Source organism: Montipora foliosa, chromosome 11 (genome assembly GCF_036669935.1).
Source record: "Montipora foliosa isolate CH-2021 chromosome 11, ASM3666993v2, whole genome shotgun sequence".
NCBI lineage: Eukaryota > Metazoa > Cnidaria > Anthozoa > Scleractinia > Acroporidae > Montipora > Montipora foliosa.
In genome coordinates this window covers 51,183,842-51,193,841 of record NC_090879.1, presented here as the reverse complement: position 1 = coordinate 51,193,841, position 10,000 = coordinate 51,183,842, and the positions used below count along the sequence as shown (strand labels likewise).

The window sequence follows — 10,000 nt, the reverse complement described above, 5'->3', positions numbered from 1 at the left end:
CATCTAGATTGGGCAGTAAGCATAGGTGATTATTAAAAATTCTCTGCGCTCATTGGTGCACTTGACGTAATTATTGCGCCATAACCACCCAATCGGTTTTTTCAAAATGCCCGCAAGCCGTTTTGTCTTAAAGAAAATGCACATTTTTTAAAATAATTACATAGGTGATTATTTAAAAAAATATGCATTTTCTTTGGGGAAACTGCGAGTCAAAGATTAGAACTTTAAAATATTTAAGCAACCGTGTCTTAATTATTGATAAAAGAGAAAATTAGCGGTAGTTGAGAAATCTGAAATAGCTGAGATCATTTCGCACTTTTTTTTGTAGCAAACGAACTTGAGAAGAGGACGCTTGAATGCGCGATAAAAAAATGCCGTTTGTTAGAATGTTATTTGGGGGCATCAAATCTGATATAGTCTTCAGTGTTTCCTATTCTTAATTCAATCAGTATTTGGGTTAGCAAATCTTTTCTGCTAACAACACTTTGTGGGGGACTTTGCCAGACTGCTTTTGTTGTGGCGCAAAGGGCAGCCGTGCAGTTTAAAATCTTAACTGAAATTAAGTAGTGAGACGGCGAGAGACAACCACACAGTTCTTGTCGAACTGTAGACAGGATTTGTTAACATCCTACACAAGTAATGTGAGAGGGTGCTACGGTTTATCGTCCTTATCCAAGAAGACAAGAGTGTCTCCTTGTCATTACAAACTTAAGGCAGTATCCAAATGTTATTCTTAATGCAGCACTTTCTCTTCTGTTCAGTTATTTAAAGACCCTCGGTGTTGATCCGGTCAGAGTTTTGATCCCAGTCCGATGCTCAACCAATTGAGCCTACCGGTCAGCGGTTAAAGATTATAGCTTCGATTCTTGCAAAGTTGCACTTGGTCACGGTTTTTAATTCATAGTAAAGTGGAATAGGCGTTCTCTGGTAAAAATTATTAAAAATATGAGCTTTCGACAGCCAGTGTACTGTCTTCAATTAACGGATAAACATAACTGATAACATGAAATGAACCGTTAAAACACTTAAATATACAGGGTAATACGCATAAATTAAAGATATGTGAAAAGAATGTTCGGGAGAATGCTAAAGGTGCTAAGATTAATGTTTGTTTAAAAGTATGCTGTATTGTCTAGGGAGTGGGCTAGGGAGTCCGCTTCAACAGTTTTGACTGTATGCCGTTACTCAAGTGTCTTTCTAATGCGGTTATTTCCTTTGTCAATAATCGTAAAAACAACTGTACCAAGAGAAATAACGATGTGTTCACTTGTATTGTGGATCGCGACTCTTAATCAGGCAATGAGGTTGACTGGTTTGAAAGGACTTGTTAAAATAAAGCCAAACTGACCTGGTCTAGATCGTTAGCATTACTACAGGTATTGAGCTTATATATACAATTTAATTTTTTCGCTTTTTTTTTCTGGTCAATTTTCATAAGAATGTGTTTTCAACAAGACCTCTGCCAATACTGGGCTCCGAGTCTTCTCAGTTCAATGGAGTTCTTCGAATCTATAATTGACATGATTGCTGCAAACGATGGTATTTCACTTTCAAGGGTGCAGAGTGCTCAAATCCAGCAGCCGTTGATGGAGTCGTATACATCGTGCACCGGAATGAAGCCAAGGAGAATCTGCTCCGTGTGCGGCTAATAGAAGGAGTCTGTGAAAACGTCCAGCAGGGCTTTGGGCGCGTGGGATTCTGGGTCGGTAATTGCGCCAGTTATGGAAACGCTGATGCAAGCACAGGCTGGAATTCAGTATCCCGTATTTACGTGGAAGAAGCACCTCCCCCAAAGGCGTAAAATGGCACTCGCTTTAGTATTTAATTTTGGCTGGGATGAAGGCATGGAGGAAGGCCAAGAAATCACTTTTTAACCCCAAGATAATTGTGATTCTCAAGAATATTAATAAGCAGAAACATGCAAAAGGCATGGAAAGTTGTAAACACTTTAAACGAGGTGTTTCTTCACAAAGCTCATTTCATCTGACAAGGACAATGTAAAGCAAATCATATTCAAATAAAAGGAGGTAACAATAAAGGAACCACAATTGAATGGAGTAGTAGGTCATGACACAGAGCCATTAACTTCCATCTCTCTCCTTGGAATGATCGCTTTCCCGCCAAACAGTGTGCCCCTAAGCCAATCAAAGCTTAATAACCCCTGTCACATATGGGTAAATTAAACTGGACCATATGAAGGACATAAGTCTAAAAACAACTATGTCTGCGACAAATCATCACTCAAAGTGGGTGGGCAGTACAAATTGTTCATTCCTTGTGATGAGCGACTGCTAAAGGGGTTGTTTTCCCCGGGGATAGCAATGGCGAGTGTTTTACGATCCCGTATTCAAGTGAAGTTTGCTTGCACTCCTCTGTTTCAGAATCTTTTCATGTTCTTATCCTAAAGGTTTCGCAAAGATAACCGAAATCGATAGATTTCTTTGGCTATTTTTTTAAACACGGCCGGGATTATGCAATTGTTTCTTGTTTCGACAAAGACAAACGTGTTCAGTTTTTTGTCTCAAATCCATGGTCATTCCATCCAAAAATTAAAAAAGCAACGGGCAACGTAATGTTGGAGCTGACAAACTCAGGGAAGACTTTTTTATTTTTTTTTACAGATTTTTTAATTTCCTTAACTTAATTCTCTTCAGTTTACAGCATATCGATGTAGATTCGGCCTTAAATATGATTTCCTCCTAGACCTTACCAAGTTAACGCTCGAGACACTTGGGATAATAGAACAAAGATTAGCTGTCTACATCTTAACCGTATCCGTTAGAAACAGTTCGCACTATGCATTTTAAAGTCTTTTTAACATGAAACTGTTCCTACAATATGGATTTTTCTGTTCTAAAAAGGACATTTTCTGTTCCTATTACAACAGCTATTTACGCTATGCGGCAGCGAAGGGTAGATATTACATTCTGACATTCGCTAGGCCCTATTTTGAATTTGGTACTGCGGAGTCTGGAGCCGAGTAGTGTTTGTACTCAGTCTCCAGATCCACTTGGCCCTTTTACCCACTACGCTCGAGGACTGGTAAGTCCCCGACCCAGTACCCACTATTTTCTTTTTCCTCCTTTTAGTATAGACAAAATTTAAAAATTTGGTCTATACTGTATCTTATGGATTGAAAGCTATTTGCCCTAATAAAGTTAATTATTGGTCACAGATTTAATGAAACTATTCCAGCTTGAATTATTTGAGAATTATTGGAGAATTAAAACCAACCAATAACGATGAAGGGGAAAAAGACATCTGGAAAAAAAAAATTCGAATGAGGGACTCGGGAAGTCTGCGTGGCTGCTATCTCCTCTTGCGCCCAAACCATGAAAGCACTGAATTCGTTTGACCTTTTCGAGACGGCTTTGAAGCAAGAAATCTATGTTGATGATTGTTTACATTTTGTCTGAAATGTACGAATTTGAAGAGATATTTTTTTCGATGGAAAAAACCCAATAGCTCGTCCCTTCCAGGAGCCGAACCGATCCTAGTTTGCAATTTCTTCTTTGGATGCTCTTACCACTGTGCTGTAGAAGATTTGACCGAGTTGGGTCATTAAATCAGATCAGGCTGACAATTGTCCTGCTATACTACTAGAACTGAAATTTTCCAAATATTGCTTTCTCGCTATCTTAATATGAGCAGATATCTTTTACGAATTTGTTTCTAAAAGACATCTTTCTACACGCATTACCTTCAAAAGTTAAACCGAAACGAGCCTCCTTTTCAAGTTTCAAGCCTCTGCGGTTTGATAATCATCAGCAAAATATTGTCCGTCATAAACTGACAAATTACAGAGTGACAACAACGGTAATGAGGCAATATATTTGTCTACAACTTCGCAGTTATCATAACAAAAATTTCCCAAACTAAGAACACCTGGCATGTCATGCTGAAATTACCAGACACAAAGAAAAACTGATTAAAAAGACAAACGCAACTAGATTCATTTTGACAACGTTTCGACATCGTCCGATGTCATCGTCAGGCAATGAATTTTAATCGGATGAAGCATAACTTATAGTACAAGAACAATAGAACAATAGAATAATATATACAATAGTACGCTAACAATAAATGTGAAATCTAAGTAAATAGTTTTGCCCTGACAGAGTCTGACTGCACATTAAGTGATGGTTTTAATTCTTTGATGTAGAACATCTCATGAATTAAGCAATCAAATTTCGATGCGCATTTCTTTAAGACACTAAAACTCGCCGTTGGGGGTGCTGTTGTCTGGCCATGATCTGCTAGGCGATGCCTCCCGATAGCTGAGTATCTATGTTCCTCAATTCGTTGATGCAAGTGACGAGCTGTATAGCCAACATAGCTCGCATCACACGAGCCACATTGAAATTTGTAGACAACTAGTTGTTGGCTGACTAAAGATGGTTTGGGCTCACGGAATTTAAGGACATCCTCGATCTTGCGGCTGACAAAAACTGGCTGTAGATCTATATCCAGTTTCTTATTTAGCTGAGTAAGTTGGCGCTTCACAATATCGGCTAGCTTTTGGTCAATAAATGGCAAGACGATTCTAATGGTGTTTTTATTATTATTGCTGGTAGATTGTGATTCGACATCTGATGTATTGATAAAGTTACGGATGGTTGCCTCAATCAATTCAGACGGGTATCGTAGCTTGTGAAAAATTGATCTTATGTTTTCACATTCTTTTTCAAACAGCTCGGTCGTTGAGGACAGACTGTACGCCCGGTGAAGCATTGTCTTGAGTAGAAATTTTTTTGTATTTGTTGTCCACATGACTCTGGTAGTGCAACAAGACGCCTTTGTTGGTAGTTTTTCTGTATACGCTTGTGGTAATCTTACTTCTTTGTTTCATCAAAAGAATGCCAAGGAAGGGTAGTGTGTTGTTTACCGCTAGCTCCATTGTAAATTGAATAGATGGATGACAGTTATTTAGCGTAATTAGGAACTGTTTTGCTTCAGCTATCGGGAGGCATCGCCTAGCAGATCATGGCCAGACAACAGCACCCCCAACGGCGAGTTTTAGTGTCTTAAAGAAATGCGCATCGAAATTTGATTGCTTAATTCATGAGATGTTCTACATCAAAGAATTAAAACCATCACTTAATGTGCAGTCAGACTCTGTCAGGGCAAAACTATTTACTTAGATTTCACATTTATTGTTAGCGTACTATTGTATATATTATTCTATTGTTCTATTGTTCTTGTACTATAAGTTATGCTTCATCCGATTAAAATTCATTGCCTGACGATGACATCGGACGATGTCGAAACGTTGTCAAAATGAATCTAGTTGCGTTTGTCTTTTTAATCAATTTTATCACAAGATCTAGACGTATTACAAAGAAAAACTCAAAGAAAAAACCAGAGCAACAAAGTAAAAAGCACATCGCAAACAAAAAAGCATAACGCAAACAAAAAAGGGTAACTATTTGGTGTAGGCACTCATATAGTGTCCCCAGGTACTCAGTCTCAGGCACTCATATAGTGGTCGTAGCAATAATACAATACCCAAGCAGCCTTAGACCATCCCTGGCCGTACATAAGCATCCTTAATTATCCCTAGCCGTACTTAAACGTCCTTAACCATCCCTTAGCATACTGAAGAGGCAGATGTTTCTGGTATGAACGTAATATCCACCCTCTTTCTCTTGTTCAGCATTTTTTTACGATCCCGAGGCGCTAAATTTCTTCCAGAAGCTTTTAATTCTTCAGGGAAAGATAGTGTCACTGGAGCGTGCAAGGTTGCTAGCTGTAATGGGAAGCCTTCCGGAGAGATCAAGGCTTACACGGCACAAGACACTTCTTCCCCGGCGATTAAAAGGCCAAGAGGGGCTGACAACCTCGGTTAAACTCGGTTCTACAGACCAGAGTAATTCTCATAACCCTGTACCGGATGACGACGATGAACGTTGCCATGGTGGGAGATGGCGAGCAAGTGAAAATTATTATTTTTTGTTTGTGTTGGCCCTTTTGGGCCACCGTACTTATCCATTTTTTGAAAAACTGGGGCCAGGACAATCTTACTTCATCAAATTTTGATATGACTCCTGGGTTCCAACCATTTGCTATTGTAATGTTTAACTGTTTTTTGATACCAGATATAGAGCTTTCATGTGTGTTAATACAGGCCTTAATGTATTTATTTGTAAACTGACATCACCAATGTCAATAAAGGTCAACTTGTGATAATCCCTTTCGCAGGTCCACCATTACCATCTTTCCTCAAAGGAAACGTCCATTTAAAGATTTCCGTGTGTGGAATTCTCAGCTAATTCGTTACGCTGGTTACAAGCAGTCGGATGGCTCTGTCATCGGCGACCCTGCCAATGTTGAGTTTACTGAGGTAGATGCGAACATTCTCTGTTAACTTTGTTAAAAGGGGCTGGTTTAAGATAACGGCATTTTTTGTTAAGCGAGAACTGGCCAAGTAGCTGGTTACTTCAGGCTCGGCTGGTGGCACAAAAGAGGCCGCGTATTCAATTGTAAGGAAACCTCGCGTTGTGTATGAATCGAGCGCCCAAGCTTAGTTCTGGGGTACATTTCGCCGGCTTAGATGGAGTATGAGTTTCATAATATCACTTTACCAACTTTGCCATGGTTTGTTTCCTTCTTCTTCAGATTTCGAGCAACTTGGTTGGGGAGGCAAAGGTGGCAATTTTGACGTCTTGCCTTTAGTTCTTCAAGCTTATGGCGAGGATCCCGAGATGTTTGAGATTCCTCCAGATATTGTACTTGCGGTGGAGATGAAGCACCCGAGGTAAGTTTTCAGAATTCCTCGCTATAACGAATTATATGCTTCAGCCCGGCCAAAGTTACAGTAAGATGTATGGAACAGGACCTACAATATTGAAGAGAAAACGGAATCCTCGTCGATAACGAACACAATGCAGAAGCCCAAACGCAAAATATACCCTGATGTAACGAAGGAGTGTCAACGCGTGAAAAAAGACAAATGCGAAACAGACTAACGAGGATGAAATTCCTTTAATCCTGTAACAAAAGAACAACTTCACAGTTACAGTAATTATAAATGCAAACACTGACACTACCGACACACCTACAGATCCGCTTTATCCTCTTTGTATCTTATTAGTTCGATGAACTTCTTTATTTTGGAGCTTCTTGTAGTCAAAGTATAAGTAGTCGAAATTTCCAATCCAATGCTCTTGTTTCTCCTTTTGCCAGTCACTTCCACTGAAATTTGTCCTCCGTGATTTAAAAACAAGTGAAACACTCTAGAACTGTACCTCCATATAACGAACATTTTGGTTGTTTTTCGGTAAATTCGTTATATCTTCCTTTTCGTTATAACGAAACCTCAATGATAATTGTAGCAACACTGATGGTGTGGTGTGGTGGTTTCTTTGACATTCGAATTTCGTTAATTTCTTTTGCGTTTTTCAAGGTATCCTTGGTTTGAAGAGCTTGGTTTGCGATGGTACGCCTTACCCGCAGTATCTTGTTTGATGCTTGACGTTGGAGGAGTAGAGTTTCCTGCCTGCCCTTTCAATGGATGGTAAGAATAGTATCACGGGTTTCACACTGATCTTCCATTTAGAAAGAGAGTGAACTGACAAATTCTATAGTTACGCCACAGTTTTAAAGGAGGTGGATTTGCATGCAGTAACTTCCGGTTAAAATCTCGTTTCTGGTCACCCACTTGATCTGCTTCCGTTGGTCCAGAATTCAACCCCACTCTTAGCGTATGGTTAACTGGCTTTAAAACACTATCATTGCATTTTTCGGAAGGAACAAATTATAGGGTTTGGCTCTGAATCTTCCTTTTGACTATTTATTTCTGCGGGTAACGATTTTATTCGCATGCGTAAGATTTCTGCGCCAAGTGGGATTCGAACTTGGTATTTCCTTATTATGAAGCGATCGCGATGGCCCCTAGACCGCAGAACACTAGGAGACAGATAAAAGGCGAAATATTAATTTAAGAATTGTTAAGAACAGCTTTAAACGTGAATAACTACTTAACCCTATGGTTGGGTCACGGATAGTGGACTTTGGACTTTGGACTTGGGACTACGCAAATGAACTGGATATGAAACACAGGTAAAAGATAACGATGACGAACTGAACATAAATGAGCTAACACTCAGCCAAACAACGATACAACTTACTGGCAAAGATTTTAAAAAACGCTGAAACACTTTGAAAATTTAAGGGTAATCGGCTAAAATCTGTTGAACAAAGTGTAGGCTACCCGTAGCCTCTTATTTTCATATGAACTGTTACTCTATTCACAAGGCCGCAGAAGCACCAAGCTTTAAATATTATAGTGAATGTGTAAAGGCTGTTTCCTTGTGTCTTTTATCTCACGTAGCAGTGGGAGTTAACTCGTCTCAAAATCGTTTCTTGTGTGATTTCAACTTCTTTGTTAGGGCTTTTTTTATTATATTTGTTAGGTACATGGTGACAGAAATTGGTGCACGCGATTTTGGTGATCCAGTCCGTTACAACATGCTGGAGGTAGGTCAGATAAAATGGTTTTATACAAGAAACAAACAACTTTTTCTTTGTTGTAAGGAAGGGTAGTAAGGAGTAGCTTGCTGCAGTGTTTTGAGGTTGACAACGCTTGAAATCTAGTTCAAGTATAACGCCCCAGATTACGCTATGGGTAGTTTTGTGGGTTGCAACTCCTCTCAGGCCATAAACCACGGTCTTAGGAGAACTGAAAAAAATTGTCTTGCTCGATGAGTGCTAAACAGCCCCCTCAAAGGTCAGATGATTACATCATTAATTTTTCAGTGACGTTCTATCATTGGCGATTGCAAATTTCTGTTTTTCTGCTTATTCGCGCGAAACGGTTTTGAAGGGAACCAAGTGAAACTTATCAAGTCACAAACGTTCAAGCTCGTAAATAATAATTCAACTGATGTTGTTGTTTGTTTCATACCCCTGACAGCCTGTAGCGAAGAGGATGGGGCTTGACACAAAGAGCCCAACTTCTCTCTGGAAAGACTTTGCCATGGTGGAAATAAATCTGGCAGTGTTACAAAGCTTTCAGGTTTGAAGCACGACACGCCAATTTTTTTAAAAATAATATTAATAATAGCAATTTTATTTATTTCATTCAATGAAAGGGAAAGATACCAAAGATACCGCCCTAAGCCGGATGTAATTGTTGAAGAGGGAGGAAAACCGGAGTACCCAGAGAAAAACCCTTAGAGTCAGATCGACTGAAACTCAGTCCACATGTGACCCGAGGCCAGGGTTGAACCCGGGTCAAAGAAGTGGGAGGCGCGGTTGATAAACCTTAAACCACCCTGACTCCAAAACTACCTTGACTCCCGGAATGGAATAACTTACAGCTAAACTCGATGTCACGTGTTGGCCAATCGCGGTTGACGTATACACAATCGTATGAATAAGATGCTGATCCATGAAGGTTGTCGTAATGGCGGGAAAAAGTACGAAAACCAATCACAACCAGTTAAAGTTTCTAACTGGCCGCCAATCATAATGCAAAAACAGGCATCCTGCCGATTGCAGGTCAGGGTGCTGGGCTTGAAACTGTGGATTTCACGGGTTCAAGTTTATCTGGGCCCGGTTGTTCAAAAGCCGATTAACGCTAATCTCAGATTAAAAATTAACCAAGGACTTTATTTCTTTACTTCCAAATGCTGTTCAACGCTGATATTCGACAGAACTTTACATTAGAAGAAGACAATCTTGAAAAACAAAAATAAGCAAAAGAAACTTTCACCAAAATGTTGAAAACATGAAACAAAGGTTTACATTAATCCTGGATTAAGTTAATCGGCTTTCGAACAACCGGGCCCAGCTGATCCCTAAATGAAGTTGCTGTGGTTCGTCCCTGGTTTATTTCCTTGACTGTGTTTATGTACTTCCGTATGTTGGGATTCTTAAAACTTGTATATCTTGGCCGGAATGTGCCTTGCTGATGTGGGTGACATTTTTTTCTTCCAGAAAGCTGGAGTTACCATCATTGATCACCATAGTTGTTCAGGCTCTTTCTTAAAACACGTTGAGA

General features: G+C 39.6%; 1 protein-coding gene and 1 pseudogene across 1 annotated transcript in view; both read left to right on the top strand.

Moving 5' to 3' along the window:
* Positions 1-10,000, top strand: part of LOC137977630 (collagen triple helix repeat-containing protein 1-like) — a 290,043-nt gene that overhangs the window by 12,342 nt on the left and 267,701 nt on the right. The gene's annotated exons all lie outside the window — the stretch shown is intronic.
* LOC137977367 (nitric oxide synthase 1-like) overlaps positions 1-10,000 on the top strand; it is a 44,423-nt pseudogene that overhangs the window by 5,461 nt on the left and 28,962 nt on the right.